This window comes from Arachis ipaensis, chromosome B4 (assembly GCF_059453495.1).
Source record: "Arachis ipaensis isolate K30076 ecotype BB chromosome B4, ASM5945349v1, whole genome shotgun sequence".
In the NCBI taxonomy this organism is placed as follows: domain Eukaryota; kingdom Viridiplantae; phylum Streptophyta; class Magnoliopsida; order Fabales; family Fabaceae; genus Arachis; species Arachis ipaensis.
The window spans coordinates 82,623,988-82,650,119 of record NC_142439.1 but is presented as its reverse complement, the minus strand read 5'-3'; the positions used below and the strand labels follow the sequence as shown (position 1 = coordinate 82,650,119).

The 26,132-nt window shown below is 38.8% G+C and overlaps 2 non-coding genes across 2 annotated transcripts; one reads left to right on the top strand and one right to left on the bottom strand.

The window, feature by feature from the left end:
* Nucleotides 1-8,288: 8,288 nt before the first annotated feature.
* LOC148568150 (small nucleolar RNA R71) lies at nt 8,289-8,396 on the bottom strand. The gene has a single exon (XR_015882881.1). It is a non-coding gene; the product is annotated as a small nucleolar RNA R71 (small nucleolar RNA).
* Nucleotides 8,397-23,254: 14,858 nt separating this feature from the next.
* On the top strand, nt 23,255-23,361 carry LOC148568149 (small nucleolar RNA R71). Its single transcript, XR_015882289.1, has one exon. It is a non-coding gene; the product is annotated as a small nucleolar RNA R71 (small nucleolar RNA).
* The last annotated feature ends 2,771 nt before the right edge of the window (nt 23,362-26,132 follow it).

The following is a 26,132-nucleotide window of genomic DNA, read 5'->3' as shown; positions in this document are numbered from 1 at the left end:
TACATACTAGGAGCGCTCACTAAGTTAACTTGGCATTCACTAAGAGAGCGCTAAGGAAGAAATTTTGCACACCAAAGAGAAGCACGCACGAAATGAACGGGGCGCACATTTTGTGAACTGAACGCTCCCGTGAAGGCAACACCCAAGACCCATTTCATTGAAGCCCAAAAGCAAGCAAAGCCCATTAACATGACTCAAAGGCACAAGAAAAAGCTAGATTAGGAATTTCATTTGAATTGTAATCTGTTTTCAATTTCAATTTCATTTTCATTTTGTAAAGCCTATATAAAGGCATCAGTTTCATTTCATTAGGAGGAGATCGGTTAGGCTACAGTAGTAGTAGGCAGTAGTAGGAGTAGGAGTAGGATAGGAAGCTCTCTTTGATACACTTTTATTTTTCTGTACTCTCTATATTTCAGAATTCAATTCAGCTTATTGCAATTTCCATTTCTTACACTTCTCTGCTACAATTTCCTTTTCTGCAATTTTACTTTCTGCAACTTTACATTTGAGATTGTTGAGATTCAAATTTACTTTTCCTGCAATTTAATTCTTCTACAATCATTCTGAGTTTTGATTTACTGCTTCCTTTAAATTTCCTGCACCCAATTCCCTTTACATTTGATGCAATTTACATTTCTTGTTCTTTAAGATTTTGTCAGATTTACTTTCTACAATTTAAATTTCTTGTCATTTACATTCTGCTGCTTAAATTCTCATTCAATTCATCACTGTCTGCTTAACTAAATTGATCACTCACTAAAGTTGCTTGATCCATCAATCCTTGTGTGATCGACTTCACTCTTGTGAGTTATTACTACTTGATGCGACCCGGTACACTTGCCGGTGAGTTTTGTGTGGAAATCTAATTTTCACCCATCACTCACTAAGGGAGCTCTAGTGAAGAATGAGTGCACGAGAGATGCATGATAAACCCCAATTTTGTGGTTTATATTGTGTAGAATTTGGGGGGTTTTGTCAATATTTTTTCACACTTATTCACAAGAAATTCATGGTTTTGTGTTCTCTTTCTAATATTGCTCCATGATGAAAAACATGCTTCTTTTGCCTTAAAATTGCTATATTTTGATCCTCTTTTATTACCATTCGATGCCGTGACATGTTTGTTGAGTGATTTCAGAATTTATAGGGTAAGAATGGCCTAGAAGAGAGAAAGAAAGCATGCACAAGAGGAAGGAACATGAAGATTTGGATTTTGGGAATTTCAGCATGTGTGCGCACGCGCACCTCGCGCGCACGCGCACCTCGTGCGCACGCGCACCTTGCGCGCACGCGTGGATGAGGACAGCTGGAAGCGGCGCGCAAAGATGGACGCATCCGCGCAGATTAGGAAAATCCACACCGGCGTGCACGCGTACAGGGCACGCACGCGTGGATCACAAAAGCAATTGGCGCGCACGCATTCATGGCGCGTACGTGCGATAAGCTGCACATGACCTCATTAAAGGAAATCATGCCTGGCGATTTCTGAGGCTCAAGAGGCCCAAATTCAAGCTGATTTTGCATGGAAAAGACCCAAGGATGCTAGGGGAAAGGGGGGATCAATTATTTGACACTTAGACACAATTTTTAGCTAGTTTTTGGTTTTTGTTCTTCTAGTTTGAATTTATCTTCCCTTGTTGAATTCTGAATTGGATCTTGTTAATTACTAGTTTTGATTGCTTATTTTGAATTCCTTAGCATAATTTTGTTTAGATCTTGTGTTAGATTTATGTTTTCTTGTCAATTGTCACTTTATACCCATTTCATAAATCTTGTGAATCTTGAATTGCTAATGTTACATTGATGATTTTCATGATTAATTGTGTTGTTTGAGTGACTGTATGTTGATAATTGTTAGTGGGTACTTGCTAATTTCATTTAATTGCACTTTGAATATTGTCTTTTAGTAATGCTAATTTCATTTAATATGCCTCTCTTAAGGAACATACCGAATCACTAGACGGTATGGAGAGTGACTTGGAGCCCGCTACTTCCTAACCTTCTGTTGGCACTACTAATACATCTTACAGGTGAACCATACATGGCGGAGTGATGAGCGGATAATTTATACACTTTTTGGCATTGTTTTTAGGCAGTTTTTAGTATGTTTTAGTTACTTTTTATTATATTTTTATTAGTTTTTAAATAAAAATCACATTTCTGGACTTCACTATGAGTTTGTGTGTTTTTCTGTGATTTCAGATATTTTCTGGCTGAAATGGAGGGACCTGAGCAAAAATTTAATTCAGAGGTTGAAAAAGGACTACAGATGCTGTTGGATTCTGACCTCCCTGCACTCAAAGTGGATTTTATGGATCTACAAAAGCCCAATTGGAGAGCTCTTAATTGTGTTGGAAAGTAGACATCCTGGACTTTCTAAAAATATATAATAGTCTATACTTGGCCCGAGTTTTGATACCGCAAACTGGCGTTTAAACGCCAACTTTCTACCCTTTTCTAGCGTTAAACGCCAGAACTGGCATAAAAGCTGGAGTTAAACGCCCAAACTGGCACAAAAGCTGGCGTTTAACTCCAAGAAAGGTCTCTACATGTGAAAGCTTCAATGCTCAGCCCAAGCACACACCAAGTGGGCCCCGAAAGTGGATTTCTGCACTATCTATCTTAGCTTACTCATTTTCTGTAAACCTAGGTTACTGGTTCATTATAAAAACCACATTTAGTGATTCATTTTGTACCTCATAACATTTTACATTAGAATTTGTATTTTCTATGGCATGAGTCTCTAAACTCCATGGTTGGGGGTGAGGAGCTCTGCTGTGTTTTGATGGATTAATGCAATTACTACTGTTTTTCATTCAATCACGCTTGTTTCTATTCTAAGATATTCACTCGTTCTTCAACCTGATGAATGTGATGATCCGTGACAACTCATCATCATTCTCACCTATGAATGCGTGCCTGACAACCACCTCCGTTCTATCTGCAATAGCTTGAGTGCATATCTCTTGGGTTTCTAATCTAAGATTAGAACCTTCGTGGTATAGGTTAGAATTATTGGCGGCTATTCTTGAGATCCCGAAAGTCTAAACCTTGTTTGTGGTATTCTGAGTAGGATCTAGGATGGGATGACTGTGACGAGCTTCAAACTCGCAAGTACTGGGTGATGAGCGGATAATTTATACGCTTTTTGGCATTGTTTTTACATAGTTTTTAGTGTGATTTAATTAGTTTTTAATATATTTTTATTAGTTTTTAAATAAAAATCACATTTATGGACTTTACTATGATTTTGTGTGTTTTTCTGTGATCTCAGGTATTTTCTGACTGAAATTGAAGGACTTGAGTAAAAATCTGATTCAGAGGCTGAAGAAGGACTGCAGATGCTGTTGGATTCTGACCTCCTTGCACTCAAAGTGGATTTTCTGGAGCTACAGGAACCCAAATGGCACGCTCTTAATTGCGTTAGAAAGTAGACATCCAGAGCTTTCCAGCAATATATAATAGTCCATACTTTGCATGAGTTTAGATGACGCAAACTGGCGTTCAACGCCAGCTTTCTGCCCTATTCTGGAGTTAAACGCCAGAAACAGGTTGCAAATCAGAGTTAAATGCCAGAAACAGGTTATAACCTAGCGTTTAACTCCAAGGAAGACCTCTACATGTGGAAGCTTCAATGCTCAGCCCAAGCACACACCAAGTGGGCCCCGAAGTAGATTTCTGCATCATTTACTTATTTCTGTAAACCTTAGTAACTAGTTTAGTATAAATAGGACTTTTTACTATTGTATTTACATCTCTGGAACACATTATGTAACTTTTTTGTTCTGAGACCTCCATGGGAGGCTGGCCACTCGGCCATGTCTACCCTATTTTCATTTATGTATTTTCAACGGTAGAGTTTCTATACGCCATAGATTAAGGTGTGGAGCTCTGCTGTTCCTCATGAATTAATGCAAAGTACTATTGTTTTTCTATTCAACTCAAGCCTATTTCTTCTCTAAGATATTCATTCGCACACAAGAACATGATGAATGTGATGATTATGTGACGCTCATCACCATTCTCACTTATGAACGCGTGCCTGACAAACACTTCCGTTCTACATGAAAGCAAGCTTGAATGCATATCTCTTAGCCTCCTGATTGTGAGATCAGAGTCTTCGTGGTTGATGAGCAGATAATTTATACGCTTTTTGGCATTGTTTTTAGTATGATTTTAGTAGGATCTAGTTACTTTTAGGGATTTTTTTATTAGTTTTTATGTTAAATTCACATTTCTGGACTTTACTATGAGTTTGTGTATTTTTCTGTGATTTCAGATATTTTCTGGCTTAAATTGAGGGACTTGAGCAAAAATCAGATTCAGAGGTAGAAGAAGGACTGCTGATGCTGTTGGATTCTGACCTTCCTGCACTCAAATTGGATTTTCTGGAGATACAAAACTTAAAATGGCGCGCTTCCAATTGCGTTGGAAAGTAGACATCCAGGGCTTTCCAGCAATATATAATAGTCCATACTTTGGCCGAGTTTAGATGATGCAAAAGGGTGTTGAACGCCAGTTCTATGCTGCAGTCTGGAGTTAAACGCCAGAAACACGTCACAAGCCATAGTTGAACACCAGAAACATGTTACAAACTGGCGTTCAACTCCAAGAATGACCTCTCCACGTGTAAACTTCAAGCTCAGCCCAAGCACACTCCAAGTGGGCCCCGGAAGTGGATTTATGCATCAATTACTTACTTTTGTAAACCCTAGTAACTAGTTTAGTATAAATATTGTATTAGACATCTTATGATTTTTAGTTCATCTTTGGATCATATTGATCACGTTTGGGGGCAGGCCATTCGGCCATGCCTGAACCTTTCACTTATGTATTTTCAACGGTAGAGTTTCTACACTCCATAGATTAAGGTGTGGAGCTCTGCTGTTCCTCATGAATTAATGCAAAGTACTACTGTTTTTCTATTCAATTCAACTTATTCCGCTTCTAAGATATTCATTCGCACTTCAACATGAATGTGATGAACGTGACAATCATCATCATTCCCTATGAATGCGTGCCTGACAACCACTTCCGTTCTACCTTAGATTGAATGAGTATCTCTTGGATCTCTTAATCAGAATCTTCGTGGTATAAGCTAGATTGATGGCGGCATTCATGAGAATCCGGAAAGTCTAAACCTTGTCTGTGGTATTCCGAGTAGGATTCAGGGATTGAATGACTGTGACGAGCTTCAAACTCGTGAGTGCTGGGCGTAGTGACAGCCGCAAAAGGATAGTAAATCCTATTCCAGTATGATCGAGAACCTCCAGATGATTAGCCATGCAGTGACAGTGCATCGGACCATTTTCACAGAGAGGATGGGATGTAGCCATTGACAACGGTGATGCCTCCAGATGATTAGCCATGCAGTGACAGCGCATCGGACCATTTTCACAGAGAGGATGAGATGTAGCCATTGACAACGGTGATGCCCTTACATAAAGCTTGCCATGGAAAGGAGTAAGACTGATTGGATGAAGACAGCAGAAAAGCAGAGGTTCAGAGGAACGAAAGCATCTCTATACGCTTATCTGAAATTCTAACCAATGAATTACATAAGTATTTCTATCTTTATTTTCTGTTTATTTATTATTATTATTCGAAAATACTATAACCATTTGATATCCGCCTGACTGAGATGTACAAGGTGACCATAGCTTGCTTCATAGCAACAATCTCCATGGGATCGACCCTTACTCACGTAAGGTTTTATTACTTGGACGACCCAGTGCACTTGCTGGTTAGTTGTGCGAAGTTGTGAAGTTATGTTTGGACCATGGTTCTGTGCATCCGTTTTTGGTGCCATTGCCAGGGAAAGAATGAACAAACAAATTTTACAACCTAATCTGAGTAACAATTTCGCATACCAAGTTTTTGGCGCCGTTGCCGGGGATTGTCTGAGTTTGGACAACTGACGGTTCATCTTGTTGCTCAGATTGAGTAATTTTCTTCTTATTTTATTTTCAAAAAAGTTTTCAAAAAAAAAAATTCTTTCAAAAATTTCTCATCTGTTTTCAAAAATTATTCTAAAATTTTTTAAGAATGAATTCTAGTGTTTCATGAAGCATGTTGAAGCCTGACTGGCTGTAAAGCCATGTCTAAATTCATTTGGACTGGGGCTTCCAACCCAACATTATCAAGAGCAAGCTTGTTGTTGCTAATCCACCTGCTGCTGTTCCTGATCCACCTGCTGCTGTTCCTGATCCACCTGATTTACATGCTAAAGCTTGACTGGCTATTAAGCCATGTCCTACCCTGAAATTGGAGCTTTAGACTAAGAGTGCAAGATTCCTGGAATTCATATTAAGAATTTTGGAATCCTTATTTTTCTTTTTCAAATAATTTTCAAAAAATCCAAAAAATTAGAAAATCATAAAATCAAAAATATTTTGTGTTTTTGGTATGAGTCTTGTGTCAATTGCATGTTTTAAATTTTGCATAAAATTTTCGAAAAAAAATCATGCATTCATGGTGTTCTTCATGATCTTCAAGTTGTTCTTGATGAATCTTCTTGTTTGATCTTCATGTTTTCTTGTTCTGTGTCTTTTCTTGTTTTTCATATGCATTCTTGCATCCATAGAGTCTAAACATGAAAGATTTCTAAGTTTGGTGTCTTGCATGTTTTCTTTGCATTTAAAATTTTCAAAAATAAGTCTTGATGTTCATCTTGACATTCAAAGTGTTCTTGGTGTTCATCTTGACATTCATAGTGTTCTTGCATGCATTCATTGTTTTGATCTAAAAATTCTCATGCATTGAGTCTTTCTCATGTTTTTCTCTCTCATCATTAAAATTCAAAAATAAAAAAATATCTTTCCCTTTTTCACTCATAAATTTTCGAAAATTTGAGTTGACTTTTTCAAAACTTTTTAAAATTTAGTTGTTTCTTATGAGTCAAATCAAAATTTCAATTTAAAAATTTTATCTTTTTCAAAATCTTTTTCAAAAATCATATCTTTTTCATTTTTCTTATTTATTTTCGAAAATTTCAAAAATATTTTTCAAAAATATTTTTCTTAATTTTATCTCATAATTTTCGAAAATATCATCAACAATTAATATTTTGATTCAAAAATTTCAAGTTTGTTACTTGCTTGTTAAGAAAGATTCAAACTTTAAGTTATAGAATCATATCTTGTGATTTCTTGTGAATCAAGTCATTAATTGTGATTTCAAAAGTCAAATCTTTTTCAAAACTAATTCAAATCATATCTTTCTATCATATCTTTTTTAAAATCTTATCTTTTTCAAAAATTTGATTTTCAAATATCTTTTCTAACTTCTTATCTTCTTATCTTTTCAAAATTGATTTTCAAATCTTTTTCAACTAACTAATTGACTTTTTGTTTGTTTATTATCTTTTTCAAAACTACCTAACTAACTCTCTCCCTCTAATTTTCGAAAAATCTCTTCCCTCTTTTTCAAAAATTCTTTTTAAATAACTAATTGTTTCAATTTTTTAATTTTAATTTGCTTTCATTCCTAATTTTCGAAAATCACTAACCCCTTTTCAAAATTTTATTTTCGAAAATCCTCTTTCTCTCTCATCTCCTTCTATTTATTTATTCATCTACTAACACTTCATCTCACCCAAATTCGAACCCCCTCTTCCATCTGTGTTTGAATTTTCTCTTCCTCCCTTCTTTACATTACATTCTTTTCTTCTTCTACTCACACAGGGGAACCTCTATACCTGGGTAAAAAGGATCCCTATTATTATTATTTTTCTGTTCCCTCTTTTTCATATGAGCAGGAGCAAGGACAAGAACATTCTTGTTGAAGCAGACCCTGAACCTGAAAGGACTCTGAAGAGGAAACTAAGAGAAGCTAAAATACAACAATCCAGAGATAAGCTTACAAAAATTTTCGAACAGGAAGAGAAGATGGCAGCCGAAAATAATAAAAATGCATGGAGGATGCTTGGTGACTTCACTGCACCTAATTCCAATTTACATGGAAGAAGCATCTCCATCCCTACCATTGGAGCAAACAACTTTGAGCTTAAACCTCAATTAGTTTCTCTGATGCAACAAAACTGCAAGTTTCATGGACTTCCATCTGAAGACCCTTTTCAGTTCTTAACTGAATTCTTGCAGCAGATATGTGATACTGTTAAGACTAATGGAGTAGATCCTGAAGTCTACAGGCTCATGCTTTTCCCTTTTGCTGTGAGAGATAGAGCTAGAATATGGTTGGACTCTCAACCTAAGGATAGCCTGAACTCTTGGGATAAGCTGGTCAAGGCTTTCTTAGCCAAGTTCTTTCCCCCTCAAAAGCTGAGTAAGCTTAGAGTGGATGTTCAAACCTTTAGACAGAAAGAAGGTGAATCCCTCTATGAAGCTTGGGAGAGATACAAGGAATTGACCAAAAAGTGTCCTTCTGACATGCTTTCAGAATGGACCATCCTGGATATATTCTATGATGGTCTGTCTGAATTAGCTAAGATGTCATTGGATACTTCTACAGGTGGATCCATTCACCTAAAGAAAATGCCTACAGAAGCTCAAGAACTCATTGACATGGTTGCTAATAACCAGTTTATGTACACTTCTGAGAGGAATCCTGTGAGTAATGGGACGCCTCAGAAGAAGGGAGTTCTTGAAATTGATACTCTGAATGCCATATTGGCCCAGAATAAAATATTGACTCAGCAAGTCAATATGATTTCTCAGAGTCTGAATGGAATGCAAGCTGCATCCAACAGTACTCAAGAGGCATCTTCTGAAAAAGAAGCTTATGATCCTGAAAATCCTGCAATAGCAGAGGTGAATTACATGGGTGAACCATATGGAAACACCTATAACCCCTCATGGAGAAATCACCCAAATTTCTCATGGAAGGATCAACAAAAGCCTCAACAAGGCTTTAATAATGGTGGAAGAAACAGGTTTAACAGTAGTAAACCTTTTCCATCATCTTCTCAGCAACAGACAGAGAACTCTGAACAAAATACCTCTAATTTAGCAAACATAGTCTCTGATCTGTCCAAGGCCACTGTAAGTTTCATGAATGAAACAAGGTCCTCAATTAGAAATTTGGAGGCACAAGTGGGCCAGCTGAGTAAGAAGATCACTGAAACTCCTCCTAGTGCTCTCCCAAGTAATACAGAAGAAAATCCAAAAGGAGAGTGCAAGGCCATTGAATTGACTATCATGGCCGAACCCACAAGAGAGGAGGAGGACGTGAATCCCAAGGAGGAAGACCTCCTGGGATGTCCAATGATCAACAAGGAGTTTCCCTCTGAGGAACCAAAGGAATCTGAGACTCATCTAGAGACCATAGAGATTCCATTGAACCTCCTTATGCCATTCATGAGCTCTGATGAGTATTCCTCTTCTGAAAAGAATAAGGATGTTACTGAAGAGCAAGTTGCCAAGTTCCTTGGTGCAATCATGAAGCTGAATGCCAATTTATTTGGTAATGAGACTTGGGGAGATGAACCTCCCCTGTTCACCAATGAACTAAATGCATTGGATCAACTGAGATTGCTTCAGAAGAAACAAGATCCTGGAAAGTTCCTAATACCTTGTACCATAGGCACCATGACCTTTGAGAAGGCTCTATGTGACCTTGGGTCAGGAATAAACCTCATGCCACTCTCTGTAATGGAGAAATTGGGAATCTTTGAGGTACAAGCTGCTAAAATCTCATTAGAGATGGCAGACAATTCCAGAAAACAGGCTTATGGACAAGTAGAGGACATGTTAGTAAAGGTTGAAGGCCTTTACATCCCTGCTGATTTCATAATCCTTGATACTAGGAAGGATGAGGATGAATCCATCATCCTTGGAAGACCGTTCCTAGCCACAGCAAGAGCTGTGATTGATGTTAACAGAGGTGAACTAGTCCTTCAATTGAATGAGGACTCCCTTGAGTTTAAAACTCAAGGACATCCTTTTGTAAACATGGAAAAGAGGCACAGTAAGCTTCTCTCAAAACAGAGTCAACCAGAGCCCCCACAGTCAAACTCTAAGTTTGGTGTTGGGAGGCCACAACCAAACTCTAAGTTTAGTGTTGAACTCCCATATCCAAACTCTAAGTTTGGTGTTGGGGAGTCTCAACAATGCTCTGAATATCTGTGAGGCTCCATGAGAGCCCACTGTCAAGCTATTGACATTAAAGAAGCGCTTGTTAGGAGGCAGCCCAATTTTTATTTATCTTAATCTATTTTTATTTTTATTGTTTTTTCATGTTTTATTAGGTTAATGATCAGGTGGAGTCACAAAATAAATAGAAAACTCAAAAACAGAATAAAAAATAGCAGAAAAAAATCACACCCTGGAGGAAGGGCTTACTGGCATTTAAACGCCAGTAAGGAGCATCTGGCTGGCGTTCAACGCCAGAACAGAGCATGGATCTGGCATTGAATGCCAGAAATAAGCAGCATCCTGACGTTCAGACGCCAGAAATGCCCACTGAGGAAGAGCTGGCGCTGAACGCCAGAAACAAGCATCTGGGCGCTGAACGCCCAGAACAAGCATCAATTCGGCGTTTAAACGCCAGAATTGCATGCAAAGGCATTTTACATGCCTAATTGGTGCAGGGATGCAATTCCTTGACACCTCAGGATCTGTGGACTCCACAGGATCATATCAGCATCTGTGGACCCTACAGGATCCCCACCTACCACCACTCATTCTCTTCCCTCTTCTCAATGTTCATACTCTCTTCCCAATAAACACTCTTCCCCAAAACTCTTCACCAATCACCTCAATCTCTCTTCCCTATCACCACCTACCACCACTCACATCCATCCACTCTTCCCCATAAACCTACCTCATAAACTCCACCCACCTTCAAAATTCAAAATCAATTTCCCAGCCAAACCCACCCTATATGGCCGAACCTTAACCCCCCTCCCTTCCCTATATAAAGCCCTCCATTCTTCTTCATTTTCACACAACACAACCCTCTCTTCCCCTTCTTGGCCGAATACACCTCTCCCTCCTCTCCTCCATATTTTCTTCTTCTTCTTCATCTATTCTTTCTTCTCTTGCTCGAGGGCGAGCAATATTCTAAGTTTGGTGTGGTAAAAGCATAAGCTTTTTGTTTTTCCATTACTATTGATGGCACCTAAGATCGGAGAATCCTCTAGAAAAGAGAAAGAAAAGATAAAAGCTTCCACCTCCGAGTCATGGGAGATGGAAAGATTCATCTCTAAAGCTCATCAAGACCACTTCTATGATGTTGTGGCCAAGAAGAAGGTAATCCCCGAGGTCCCATTCAAGCTCAAGAGAAATGAGTATCCGGAGATCCGACATGAAATCCAAAGAAGAGGTTGGGAAGTTCTAACAAACCCCATCCAACAAGTCGGCATCCTAATGGTTCAAGAGTTCTATGCCAATGCATGGATCACTAAGAACCATGATCAAAGTAAGAACCCGAACCTAAAGAATTATCTTACCATGATTCGGGGGAAATACTTAGATTTTAGTCCGGAAAATGTGAGGTTGGCGTTTGACTTGCCTATGATGCAAGGAGATGCACGCCCCTACACTAGAAGGGTCAACTTTGATCAAAGGTTGGACCAAGTCCTCATGGACATATGTGTGGAAGGAGCTCAATGGAAGATTGACTCAAAAGGCAAACCGGTTCAACTTAGAAGACTGGACCTCAAGCCTGTGGCTAGAGGATGGTTGGAGTTCATCCAACGCTCCATCATTCCCACTAGCAACCAATCTGAAGTTACTGTGGATCGAGCCATCATGATTCATAGCATCATGATTGGAGAGGCAGTAGAAGTTCATGAAGTCATCTCCCTTGAACTCTACAAAATAGCCGAAAAGCCCTCCCCCTTGGCAAGGCTAGCTTTCCCTCATCTTATTTGCCATCTATGTCACTCAGCTGGAGCTTTCATAGAAGGAGACATTCCCATTGAAGAAGAGAATCCCATCACTAAGAAAAGGATGGAGCAAAGAAGAGAGCCCACTCATGGAGCTCAAGAAACACGTGAGGAAGCTCATCATCAAGAAATCCCTGAGATACCTCAAGGGATGCACTTTCCTCCACAAAATTTTTGGGAGCAAATCAACACCTCCCTAGGAGAATTAAGTTCCAACATGGGACAATTAAGGGTGGAACATCAAGAGTACTCCATCATCCTTCATGAAATTAGAGAAGATCAAAGAGCAATGAGGGAGGAGCAACAAAGACAAGGAAGAGACATAGAAGAGCTCAAGCACATCATTGGTTCCTCAAGAAGGAAACGCCACCATCACTAAGGTGAACTCATTCCTTGTTCTTAAATTTTATGTTTTTCGTTTTCTTATGTTAAATGTTTATCTATGTTTGTGTCTTTATTACATGATCATTAGTGTCTAAGTGTCTATGCCTTAAAGTAGTGAATATGAATCCATCACCTCTCTTAAATGAAAAATGTTTTAATTACAAAAGAACAAGAAGTACATGGTTTCGAATTTATCCTTGAACTTAGTTTAATTATATTGATGTGGTGACAATACTTTTTGTTTTCTGAATGAATGCTTGAACAGTGCATATGTCTTTTGAAGTTGTTGTTTAGGAATGTTAAATATGTTGGCTCTTGAAAGAATGATGACAAGGAGACATGTTATTTGATAATCTGAAAAATCATAAAATTGATTCTTAAAGCAAGAAAAAGCAGTGAATACAAAAGCTTGCAGAAAAAAAAGAAGAAAAAAAATGGCGAAAAAAAAATAGAAAAAGAAAAAGCAAGCAGAAAAAGCCAAAAGCTCTTAAAACCAAAAGGCAAGAGCAAAAAGCCAATAACCCTTAAAACCAAAAGGCAAGGGTAAATAAAAAGGATCCCAAGGCTTTGAGCATCAGTGGATAGGAGGGCCTAAAGGAATAAAATCCCGGCCTAAGCGGCTAAACCAAGCTGTCCCTAACCATGTGCTTGTGGCGTGAAGGTGTCAAGTGAAAACTTGAGACTGAGCAGTTAAAGTCAAGGTCCAAAGCAAAAGAAGAGTGTGCTTAAGAACCCTGGACACCTCTAATTGGGGACTTTAGCAAAGCTGACTCACAATCTGAAAAGGTTCACCCAATTATGTATCTGTGGCATTTATGTATCCGGTGGTAATACTGGAAAACAAAGTGCTTAGGGCCACGGCCAAGACTCATAAAGTAGTTGTGTTCAAGAATCAACATACTGAACTAGGAGAATCAATAACACTATCTGAACTCTGATTTCCTATAGATGCCAATCATTCTGAACCTCAATGGATAAAGTGAGATGCCAAAACTATTCAAGAGGCAAAAAGCTACAAGTCCCGCTCATCTGATTGGAGCTATGTTTCATTGATAGTTTGGAATTTATAGTATATTCTCTTCTTTTTATCCTATTTGATTTTCAGTTGCTTGGGGACAAGCAATAATTTAAGTTTGGTGTTGTGATGAGCAGATAATTTATACGCTTTTTGGCATTGGTTTTAGTATGTTTTTAGTAGGATCTAGTTACTTTTAGGGATGTTTTTTATTAGTTTTTATGTTAAATTCACATTTCTCGACTTTACTATGAGTTTGTGTGTTTTTCTGTGATTTCAGGTATTTTCTGGCTGAAATTGAGGGACTTGAGCAAAAATCAGATTCAGAGGTAGAAGAAGGACTGCTGATGCTGTTGGATTCTGACCTCCCTGCACTCAAATTAGATTTTCTGGAGCTACAGAACTCAAAATGGCGAGCTTTCAATTGTGTTGGAAAGTAGACATCCAGGGCTTTCCAGCAAAAGGGCGTTGAACGCCAGTTCTATGCTGCAGTCTGGAGTTAAACGCCAGAAACACGTCACAAGCCAGAGTTGAACGCCAGAAACACGTTACAAACTGGCGTTCAACTCCAAGAATAACCTCTCCACGTGTAAACTTCAAGCTCAGCCCAAGCGCACTCCAAGTGGACTCCGGAAGTGGATTTATGCATCAATTACTTACTTCTGTAAACCCTAGTAACTAGTTTAGTATAAATAGGACTTTTTACTATTGTATTAGACATCTTATGATTTTTAGTTCATCTTTGGATCATATTGATCACGTTTGGGGGCAGGCCATTCGGCCATGCCTGAACCTTTCACTTATGTATTTTCAACGGTAGAGTTTCTACACTCCATAGATTAAGGTGTGGAGCTCTGCTGTTCCTCATGAATTAATGCAAAGTACTACTGTTTTTTTATTCAATTCAACTTATTCCGCTTCTAAGATATTCATTCGCACTTCAACATGAATGTGATGAACGTGACAATCATCATCATTCCATATGAACGCGTGCCTGACAACCATTTTCGTTCAACCTTAGATTGAATGAGTATCTCTTGGATCTCTTAATCAGAATCTTCGTAGTATAAGCTAGATTGATGGTGACCTTCATGAGAGTCCAGAAAGTCTAAACCTTGTCTTTGGTATTCCGAGTAGGATTCAGGGATTGAATGACTGTGACGAACTTCAAACTCGCGAGTGCTGGGCGTAGTGACAGCCGCAAAAGGATAGTAAATCCTATTCCAGTATGATCGAGAACCTCCAGATGATTAGCCATGCAGTGACAGCGCATCGGATCATTTTCACAGAGAGGATGGGATGTAGCCATTGACAACGGTGATGCCTCCATATGATTAGCCATGCAGTGACAGCGCATCGGACCATTTTCACAGAGAGGATGAGATGTAGCCATTGACAACGGTGATGCCCTTACATAAAGCATGCCATGGAAAGGAGTAAGACTGATTGGATGAAGACAGCAGGAAAGCAGAGGTTCAGAGGAACGAAAGCTTCTCTATACGCTTATCTGAAATTCTAACCAATGAATTACATAAGTCTTTCTATGTTTATTTTCTGTTTATTTATTATTATTATTCGAAAATACTATAACCATTTGATATCCGCCTGACTGAGATTTACAAGGTGACCATAGCTTGCTTCATACCAACAATCTCCGTGGGATCGACACTTACTCACGTAAGGTTTTATTACTTGGACGACCCAGTGTACTTGCTGGTTAGTTGTGCGAAGTTGTGAAGTTATGTTTGGACCATGGTTCTGTGCATCCATTTTTGGTGCCATTGCCAGGAAAAGAACGAACAAACAAATTTTACAACCTAATCTGAGTAACAATTTCGCATACCAGTGGTATAGGCTAGAATTATTGGTGGCCATTCTTGAGATCCGGAAATTCTAAACCTTGTCTGTGGTATTCCGAGTAGGATCTAGGATGGGATGGCTGTGACGAGCTTCAAACTCGCGAGTGCTGGGCGTAGTGACAGACGCAAAAGGATTACTGAATCCTATTCCAGTATGATCGAGAACCGACAAATGATTAGCCGTGCGGTGACAGTGCATTTTGGACCATTTTCTCTGAGAGGATGGGATATAGCCATTGACAACGGTGATGCCCTACATACAGCTTGCCATGGAAATGAGTATGAAGGATTGGATGAAGACAATAGGAAAGCAGAGGTTCAGAAGGAACAAAAGCATGTCCATATGCTTATCTGAAATTCTCACCAATGAATTACATAAGTATTTCTATCCTATTTTATATTTTAATTATATTTTAATTATCTTAAATCCCATAACCATTTGAATCGGCCTGACTGAGATTTACAAGGAGACCATAGCTTGCTTCAAACCGACAATCTCCGTGGGATCGACCCTTACTCACGTAAGGTTTATTACTTGGACGACCCAGTGCACTTGCTGGTTAGTTGTGCGAAGTTGTGACAAAGAACTAAGATTATGAACGTGCGTATTAAGTTTTAAGCGCCGTTACGAAGGAATGAACGATCACGATTTCGTGCACCACTGGGCGTAGTGACAGACGCAAAAGGATCAATGGATCCTATTCCAACATGAGTGAGAACTGACAGATGATTAGCCGTGCGGTGACAGTGGATTTGGACCATTTTCACTGAGAGGATGGATGGTAGCCGTTGACAACGGTGATCCACCAACATACAGCTTGCCATGGAAGGAGCCTTGCGTGCGTGAAGAAGAAGACAGTAGGAAAGCTGAGATTCAGAAGACAGAGCATCTCCAAAACCTCAACCTGTTCTCCATTACTGCATAACAACTATTATTTAATCTATGTTCTTTTACTTATTCTGATTAAAACTAAGAATCATTACTGATATCCTGACTAAGAATTACAAGATAACCATAGCTTGCTTCAAGCTGACAATCTCCGTGGGATCGACCCTTACTCACGTAAGGTATTACTTGGACTACCCAGTGCACTTGCTGGTTAGTTGTGCGGAATTACAAAAGTGTGATTGCAATTTCGTGCACCAAGTTTTTGGCGCCGTTGCCGGGGATTGTTCGAGTTTGGACAACTGACGGTTTATTTTGTTGCTTAGATTAGGAATTTTTTTTTTCTTTTTGGTTTAGAGTCTTCTATTATTGTTTTTGGTTAAAATTTTAAAATCCTTATTTTATTTTATTTTTCTAAATTATTTTCGAAAGTTTTCAAAACCAATAACTTCATAATTTAGTCTTCTGTTTGAGTTTAGTTTCATATTTTAAGTTTGGTGTCAATTGCATAAGTTTATTTTTCTTTCAATTTTTTTCGAATTATTAGTGCTCAGAGTATAAAAATTCTTAAGTTTGGTGTCCTTTGTGTTTCTGTTTTCTAAAAAAATATTTTTCAAAAGTTGCTCTCAGTGTTCATCTTGATATTCAAAGTTTACCTGTTTGTTTTCTTTGCTTTGATCTAAAAATTCTAAGTTTGGTGTCATTTTATTATTTTTCTCTTTCCTCATTAAATTCAAAAATATCTTTCATATTTATTTAAGTGAATTTTCGAAAATTTCATTTAAAAATTCAGATTTTTATTTTAGAAAATTTTTATTCTATCTTATCTTAGTTTTGAAATTTCAAAATTCAAAATCCCTTTCAAAAATCATATCCAAAGTTTTTCAAATCTTCCTAATTAAGTAATTATTTTAGTTTTTGAATTCATTTTTCCTTTTTCTTTTTTATTTTTGAATATTATATTTTAATTTCTAATTATTTTGTTTTATCTTATTTTTTTTATTCGGTTTGTTTTTAACTAAATAAAATAAAAATAAAATATATTTTATTTGCAATTCACATCAATTCCCTTTTCTCCATCATGGACCTAAGTGGAAATGAGCAGTCCAGAAAGACTCTGGGGTCATATGCTAACCCAATTACTGCTACATATAGGAGTAACATCTATATACCTCCCATCAAAGCAAGCAGTTTTGAGCTAAATCCTCAGCTCATTATCATGGTGCAGCAAAATTGCCAGTATTCTGGTCTTCCACAGGAAGAACCTACTGAGTTTCGGGCACAATTTTTTGATGCACGGAAACTTGTCTCTCAACAAATTTCCTTTCGGCAAGTATACCGAATTGTCGTCAAGTAAAAACTCACAATAGAGTGAGGTCGAATCCCACAGGGATTGATTGGTCAAGCAACTTTAATCAGAGGAATATTCTAGTTGAGCTACACAGAAATTGAGTTGATATTTGCAGAATCATAAATGGCGGGAAAGTAAATAACAGAAAGTGTAAAAGCTGGAAATAAAGAGCAAAATGTAAATGGCGAAAAGTAAATTACAGAATCTTAAATGGAGATTTGGGGAAATGAACATAAACGTAAATGGCAGAAAGTAAAAAGAATGGGTAAGATCAGAAGTGAGGGATTCATTGGGCTCAGGAGATGTTGTATTCACCAGATCAAGTTCATTCTCATCTCTTCCTCAATCAATGCATTCATTGATCTCTTTGGCAATCTTAAGTGATTGGATTCCAATTCTTTGGAAACCTAATCTCTCAAATCTTGATCAATAGCCAATTCCTTGGTCTAATTGCTCATGAGAAGAGATGAAGTATGGTCATTGATTATACTACATGTATTCCCAAATTAAAGTGTTGGTAGGATTATATGTCACCATATCCATCCAAACCCCAATTTGGTCCAACATGAGAAAGCATTTATAGCATGATCTCTTCATTCCTCTTCCAAGGTCCGAAGAGATCCAAGTATGAATAGCTTCTTTTCCAAGACAACTACCCAATAGGATGAAGATTGAAAGCTTTCTAGTAAAATTAATAGAAAATAAATAAGAAGAAGAATGAAAACTATTATTGATCCATCAAATTACAACAGGGCTCCCTAACTCAATGAAATGGGTTTAGTTGTTCATGGCTCTGGAAATGGAAAGCATAAATGAAAAGTACATTTCCCAAAATAAAACTAGAAGTTGCAGAGAAAGTAAAATATACAGAGTATAGTCCTCTCAAATCCAAAAGCTCCTTTACTAGTTCAAAACTACTCCTATATATACTACTCTTCTGATCTTCTAGTTGGCTTCTTCAAGTCTTGGATATGGGCCTTTGGATCTTTAGTTGAAGCAGTTACAATCTTCAGTGGGCTCAGCTCTGCTTGTAGAGAAAGTGTGAGTTAGGCATGGACGTTAGTTAGGACGTTAGTGGTGTTAACGTTAAGTGAAAGTGTGGGTTCGAGAACGTTAGTGACGATCACCTTTTTCACTAACGTTCCAAGCCAAAATTGATTCATGTTAACTTCAACGTTAGTGGCACCAACGTGACCACTAACCTTTTTTGCAAACGTTATTAGCATTCACCTTTTCCAATAACGTTGCTCATTGCCCCTTTTCCCACGTTAGAGTTCACGTTAGTATAGCTAACGTGACCTTTAACGTGGACTTGCCTATTCTTCGAGAGCGTTAGTGACACTTACCTTTGTCACTAACGCTCCAAACGCCCCTCCTTCCCACGTTAGAGTTCACGTTAATTAGATTAACGTGACCACTAACGTGGTGGTGATTGCCATCTCCAACGTTAGTGACAAAGGTGAGTGTCACTAACGTTGGTCCATCAATTCCTTCTTCCACGTTAGCTTCCACGTTAACGTAATTAACATGGCAACTAACGTGGGCAATAGTGGCTTAATAGTGGCTTAATCCAACGTTAGTAACAAAGGTGAGTGTCACTAACGTTGGCAATTCTTTGTCCCTTCCACGTTAGAGTTCACATTAGTGGTATTCATTTTTACCACTAACGTTGGAGCTTCACTTCTCTTCCACGTTAGCTTCCACGTTAACGTAATTAACGTGGCAACTAACGTGGGCTATAATGGATTTTGAAGGCGTTATTGGCGATCACTTTTCTCATTAACGTTGCAAGCTAGCTCCCATTCCACGTTAGTGGTCACGTTAATTAGACTAACGTGGCTACTAACATGGTTCTTCCTTGCTTCCTTTGTCCTGAAATCAAGCAATTAAAGTGCATCAAAGCTCTATTCCAAGTCATGAGATCATGCATTATCCAATTTGTCATTAAATTCATGCATAATTCTCATGAAATCATGTAAAGTTCACAATGTTTGCTTGAATCAAGATGTAAGTGAATATCTACCCAAAACTTGCTTATTTGCTTAAGAAAATGCATGAAACTACCCTAAAACAGTAAAGAAAAGGTCAGTGAAACTGGCCAAAATGCCCTGGCATCACAACACCAAACTTAAAGCTTGCTTGTCCCTAAGCAAGTACTGAAACATAAGAATGATGAATGAAAGAACAAGAGGAACAAGTTCTTATTATAGAAGTAAAGCTCTTGGCTTATGGGGTTTCATGCATAGCAACTTAGGTTCATTCCTTTACTGGTTTCCAAGTCCTTATCATGCTTTTGAAAACTTGCTTGATTGCATCCTATGAGATCCTTATTATTTGATCCTCCCCCTTTTCAGGGTTTATTGCATCCTTAGACTAAGTGCTCTGTGAGGGGGCGACTCTTTAAAATAAGCTTTCAGCCAACACTCCCGAACCAGTTGGTTCAAGGTGCTAGGTGTTGAAACACCCCTAAGGACTTACTCCCTCAAGTCTCTCTCCCCCATACATGCACACCACAGGCACATGGTTTGTTATTTTCTTTCCTTGAGGCCTTGGTGTCCAGCAACTCTTGGGTTACTAAATGTTCTGTAGCAAGGTTGCTCTTGATAGTGGATTTTCAGTTGATAATCCTGGGTTAGTTAACCCAAGTTACCAAGTGATGAAGCACTCCTAAGAACTTATTCATCCAAGCAGATCCTTAGTACAAGAGCACCACAGACACATCCCTCAAGATTCAAGCCCTTGGTGCCTAGCCTTATTTCTTATTACTTTTCTTTCTTTTTTAAACTCTTATTGTTCTTTTCTTTTTCTTATTAGGATCTTGTTGTTTGGTTAATCTCATAGAATGTGTTTCAAGCATGTAATTCAGTGCATAGGTGTCCTTATACTTTACAGGTGAACCAACTTAGCTAACCTATTACCACACCACAAACCTTGAGAACTTACTCCACAATATGAACCCCACTCTGGTTTTTCTTTTCATAACATTCTCTTTCATTAAATTCAAAGGGCAAGCATACAAGTAAGTAGGATGAAGATGAAAACAGGTGACTTGGGCTAGCACACATGTGACAAAAGCACGGGAAACAAACATTAAATTCTAGTGATCTAAACTAAAGAGTGACTATTAATCAGGGGCACATTCAGACTTCCAATTTGAGCATTTCCAAGCATATGGAATCAAGTAACAATACAACCTTTTGGTGGTTCATTCTAGCTATCCCTTTGTTGTCATCATCCATAGCTTTTGCATCCTTCTTCGCCTCCTTGGATGATGGTTACTGTTTTTCCAGAAGATTGATTGAATTCCTGCAAAGTTATTGGAAGTTGCTTGTCCCCAAAGCAGTTGAGAAATAGTTAGCATGCATGTATGCTTGTGAATTTCTGAACTTAATTTGGTGTGTGAACACCAAACTTAGTTCCTTGCCAAATGCAATAGATTGAATACATGCAAAGAACCTCATGTGCTTTTATTAATAAAACGACTATGAACTAGAAACTAAACTATTGTTAAGTGGTTTCCCTGATTGGTTGGGGCTAGCAACTTGCCATTGAAGAGGTGTAATGTGATTCTAGCTGAAATATTTGGTGGAACACCAAACTTAGAATTACACATTCACTCTTAGATTGTTTTGGTGTGCAACACCAAACTTAGCTCCTCACAATACAGGGAAAACTACTTGTAACTTTTATTGAAATGATCATGAGAAGGAAACTACCTTAGGCTGGATTGCCTCCCAACGAAGCTCTTCTTTAGCGTCACTAGCTTGACGTTATGCCCTTGTCAGGGTGGTTGGTAATGCTTTAAATCTTCCCCCCTTGTAGTGAATCTATCTCCATTGGCTTCGTTAAGGATCTCCACATGTTCTAATGAGAGAATTCTGTTGATGGTGAAAACTTTAGGCATCTGAGATGGGATGGTGGGGAGATGAGGTGGGATAACTGGGAGATAAGCTGAGATCACTTTATCCCCTGGAGAAAAATCCTCTGTAGGGATCTTCTTGTTCCTCCATCTCCTTGGCGCCTTCTTCTTTGTTTCTTTTGATGTTGCCCTGCTCTTTGTGGCCTCTTTTTCCAAGGAAATTTTGTTGCTGGTCTCATATGACTCTGGTGGTTTTGGTTCCTCTTGGATTTTCTTTAGCTATTGCACCTTCTGACTGTTTTGCTTACTAGCCACAGGGATTTCCAAGTGTACAGTTTGTGTTTCAAGGCTTGTTTCTTCCACCAGTGCCTTGTCGTGCTCTTCCCTTGGTTCCTTGTTTTCTTGATCTGCTTCTTGTGAGGGTTTGAAGACATTGAAGGCGAGTTGTTCATCATGTATCCTCAATATTAGCTCTCCTTGCTCCACATCTATAAGCACTCTGGCTGTAGCTAGGAATGGTCTTTCCAATATGATTGGGTGAAGGTGACTCTCTTCCATTTCCAATATGACAAAATCTGTGGGAATGAAGTAGTTCCCAACCTTCACCAACACGTTTTCAACCACTCCTACTGCTTGTTTTTGAGTTTTGTCAGCCAGCCTGATGACTACGTCTGTGGGCATTAGCTCATTGATCTGCAGCTTCTTCATGAGGAATAAAGGCATTAAGTTGATGCTTACTCCCAAGTCACAGAGTCCTTTATCAAACATTATTTCTCCTATGGCACAGGGGATGTGAAAACTCCCTGGATCCTTCCTTTTTGTAGGCAACTCTGGTTGAATGAGAGTACTGCACTCCTTATTCATCACTATTATTTGCCCTCCTTTGAGTGAGCTTTTCATGGTCAGCAGCTCCTTCATGCACTTAATGTATGAGGGTATTTGTTGGAGAGCCTTGATGAATGGTATGTTTACATGGAGAGATGCAAACATATCAAGGAACTTTGAGTATATTCTCTTTTCTACACCACCCTTGAGTCTTTGGAGAAAAGGTGCATAGAGTTTCAGCATCTCCTTCTGTGTAATTTTGGTTTCTCGGTGACCCTCTTCTTGCTTCTCTGCTGAAGTATCTCTAGATTGTTCGAAGGGTTTGTTCAGCTCTTCCTTAGTCCCTCTATCACTTATAGTGACCATCTTGCATTCTTCCCATCTTACTTTCTTTGCTTCACCTCTCGGGTTTTCTCTGTGTCACTTGGGAAGCTGTCAGTAGGTTTGGAAATCTTCTCAGAGAGGTATCCCACTTGAAATTCTATACTCTTAATGGTGTCTCCCTGGTTTTTGATATTGGCTCGCACCTCCTCCTTGAACACCTTGTTATCTTGGATTTCCTTACATATGCCTTCAAGTAGAGTCTCAATCCTTGAGAGTCTATCTTCGGATGATGGTGAGTTGGGGTTGGAGGGGTGAGAAGGGCCATTTTGGTTTTGATATGGCTGTTGAGACGTGTTGTTAGGTGGGTGCTGATATGATCTCTGTGTGGAATATTGATGAACTGCATTGTTGTTGGGGTTGTGACGTCTCTGATCTTGGCCTTGATCTTGTTGATTTCCCCACCCAAAGTTTGGGTGGTTCCTCCAACCAGGATTATAAGTTTTGGAGTATGGATCATGGGTCTGCCTAGGTCAGTTCCCAATGTAGTTGGCTTATTCCTGATCACCCTTTGCCTCTGTATTCACTCCTTCTTGAGCTGCTGATGAGGTGGTGATTGCTGCTACTTGGTTCCTTTCTATTTTCTTGGTAAGGTCAGCCAGCTGCTTGGTGATCATCTTGTTTTGAGCCAGTAGTGCATCCACGTTGCTTAGCTCCATCACTCCTCTAGTGTTGCCTCTTTCAGAAGCATAGAAGTAGTCATTCTCAGCTACAGTCTCAATGACATCTATGGCTTCTTCAATGGTCTTCTTCTTGTTCAGAGATCCCCCGGATGAGTGGTCTACTGCCTTCTTTGATTCGTAAGAAAGACCTTCATAGAAAATGTGTAACTGCACCCATTCATTGAACATATCTGGCGGGCACCTCCTTGTCAAGTCCTTAAACCTCTCCCATGCTTCATAGAGAGTTTCACCATCTTGTTGCCTGAAGGTTTGTACCTCAGCTCTCAACCTGTTGATTCTTTGAGGAGGATAAAATCTCGCCAAGAATTTGTTCACCACATCTTCCCAGGTTGTTAAAATCTCCTTCGGGAAAGATTCCAGCCATTTAGATCCTTTGTCCTTAAGTGAAAAGGGGAATAAAAGCAATCTATAGGTGTCAGGATGAATACCATTAGACTTCACAGTATCATATATCCTCAGGAAGGTGGTTAGATGTTGATTGGGGTATTCTTGGACACTTCCTCCGAATGAACGGTTGTTCTAAACAAGGGTGATGAGCTGTGGCTTTAGTTCAAAGTTATTGGCATGTATGATTAGCTTTTGGATGCTACTTCCACAGTTTCCTGGGTTTGGATTGATATAAGAGTCTAGAACTCTTCTCTCTTGTCCAACATGATGCACTGGACCTTCTCTGCCATGGTTGTGAGCCTCTTCTTCATGGTGGTTCTCCATATTCTCATCCATGTCTGGTTCAAAATACTCTTCCTCTTCCTTAGCACTAACAACTCTCTTTTCTCTTGCTTCCCTCCTTAATCTAAGGAGGGTCCTCTCAGGTCCAGAATCAAATGAAGTTGAAGCCCTGCTTCTTCTACCTGTCATACAACCAACAAGGCAAACGCAAGAGAGAAAATAAATGCAGAAAGTACTCTTGTTAGAAATGTTGTTGGTGTGAGTGATGCAACATATCAAACAGTTAGTGGGTTAGTGAACTGAATTGTAACAAATAAGAGAATACCACAAACGGGTAAGGGGTAAAGGAGAGAAAATAACTAAAACTGAAAGTAAATCACTCAAACAAAAATTAAATCAAACAAAAGAAAAATGCTCAATCTACTTATCCACTAATTTAATCATTGTTGATACAAAATCAATCCCCGGCAACGGCGCCATAAACTTGATGCACGGAAACTTGTCTCTCAATAAATCTCCCTTCGGTAAGTATACCGAATTGTCGTCAAGTAATAACTCACAAAAGAGTGAGGTCGAATCCCACAGAGATTAACGGATTAACCAATCAATGGTTGATTGATTATCCTAGTCAGACGAATCATTAAGGAGTGATGAGCAACAGGAAAAGTAAATAGCACAAAAGTAAAGAAAGAGATAAAGTGCAGAAAAGTAAAATGGCAAGAAAAGTAAATGTAAGAACTAAAAATAAAATGAACATTGGGATCAAGAGATATTGCAATCCTCCGGATCAAGTTCATTCTCATCTCTTCTTCAATCAATGCATTCATTGATCTCCTTAGAAATCTTAAGTGATTGGATCCCAATTCCTTGGCAATCCAATCTCTCTAAGCTTGAATAATTTTCCAATTCCTTGATTTAATTGCTCATGGGAAGAGATGAAGTTTGGTCACTGATTATACCACACACATTCATAGATCAAAGTATTGGTAGGGTTAAATGTCACAATATCCATCCAACCCCCAACCTAATCCAATGTGAGAGAGCATTTCTAGCATGATTTCCTCATTCCTCTTCCAAGGTTCAGAGGAAATCCAAGTATGAGCAATTTCTCTTCCGAAACAATTACCCAATTGGATGAAGATCGAAAGCTCTCTAGTAAAATCAAAAGAAAAGAAAGAAGAAGAAGAATAAGAACTACAATTGATCCATTGAATCACAATAGAGCTCTCTAACCCAATGAAAAGAGTTAGTTGATCATTTCTCTACCAAAATAGAAAAGAAAGAAAGTGCAGAAAAGTAAAGATGAAGATTAAAACTAAAATTGAAACTTTAAAATTCATAAATGAAAAGTACAAAGAAAAGAAAGAGAAGGAAAAATGTGTGAGGGGAGGGAGTCTAAAGACCCCTCTTCAATCCCCCCCTCCAATCCTGAATCCCTTCAAAAGTTAAAACTAAGGCCTTTATATAGGATCTCCCAAATTAAAAAATGAAATGAAACTAAAAGTAAATTACAATTAAATGAAAATTCCTATTCTAGATGCTTCTTGTGACCTTGATTGGTTAACACTTGTGGGCTTGCTTCCTTGTGGTTCGGTGGTCCTTGAAAGAGAAGTGAATCAAGCTAAGGTCTAGGTGCTAATTGTTAGTGCTACCGTTAGCCATACTAACGCTACAAGTGTGGCGTTAGTGCTGAAGTTAGTGTGGCTAACGTCACACTTGCTACCCAGTTGGTGTTTTTGGGGTTTAAAAGATGCCTCTTGTTTGTACTTCAATTTCATGCCCACTATAGAGTATTATATATTTTTGAAAAGCTCTGAATGTCAGCTTTCTAACGCAACTGGAATCATCTCAATTGGACCTCTGTAACTCAAGTTATGCTCCCTTTAAGGGGACAGGGTCGCTGGCGTAGTCGCTGGCATTATTGGCAAAAGCGAGTGCCAATAATGTCAGCGTTTAGGGGTTTAATATTGCCAGGTTCTGGAGCTCAAACTTAATGTACACCCCATACTATTATATATTTTTGAAAAGCCCTGGATGTCTACTTTCCAACGGCTTTGGAAGCGCATCATTTGGACCTCTACAGCTCGAGTTACACTTCTTGGAAGGTGAAGAGGTCAGCTGGCCTTACTACAGGTTCATACCATGTTCATCTTTGCACTTTCAGGGCAGGTTTTCTCCCTCAAATTTAGTGTCCACCATGTAGTTCCATATATGCTTAGAAAGCTCTGGAATCCTACTTTCCAATGCCACTGGAATCATCTCATTTGGAGCTTTGTGGCTCAAGTGATTCTTGTTTGAAGAAGGCATGGTCAGGCTGCAGGGTGAGATTTTGCCCACGTTAGTGTAACTAATGTGGCCACTAACGTATGCCT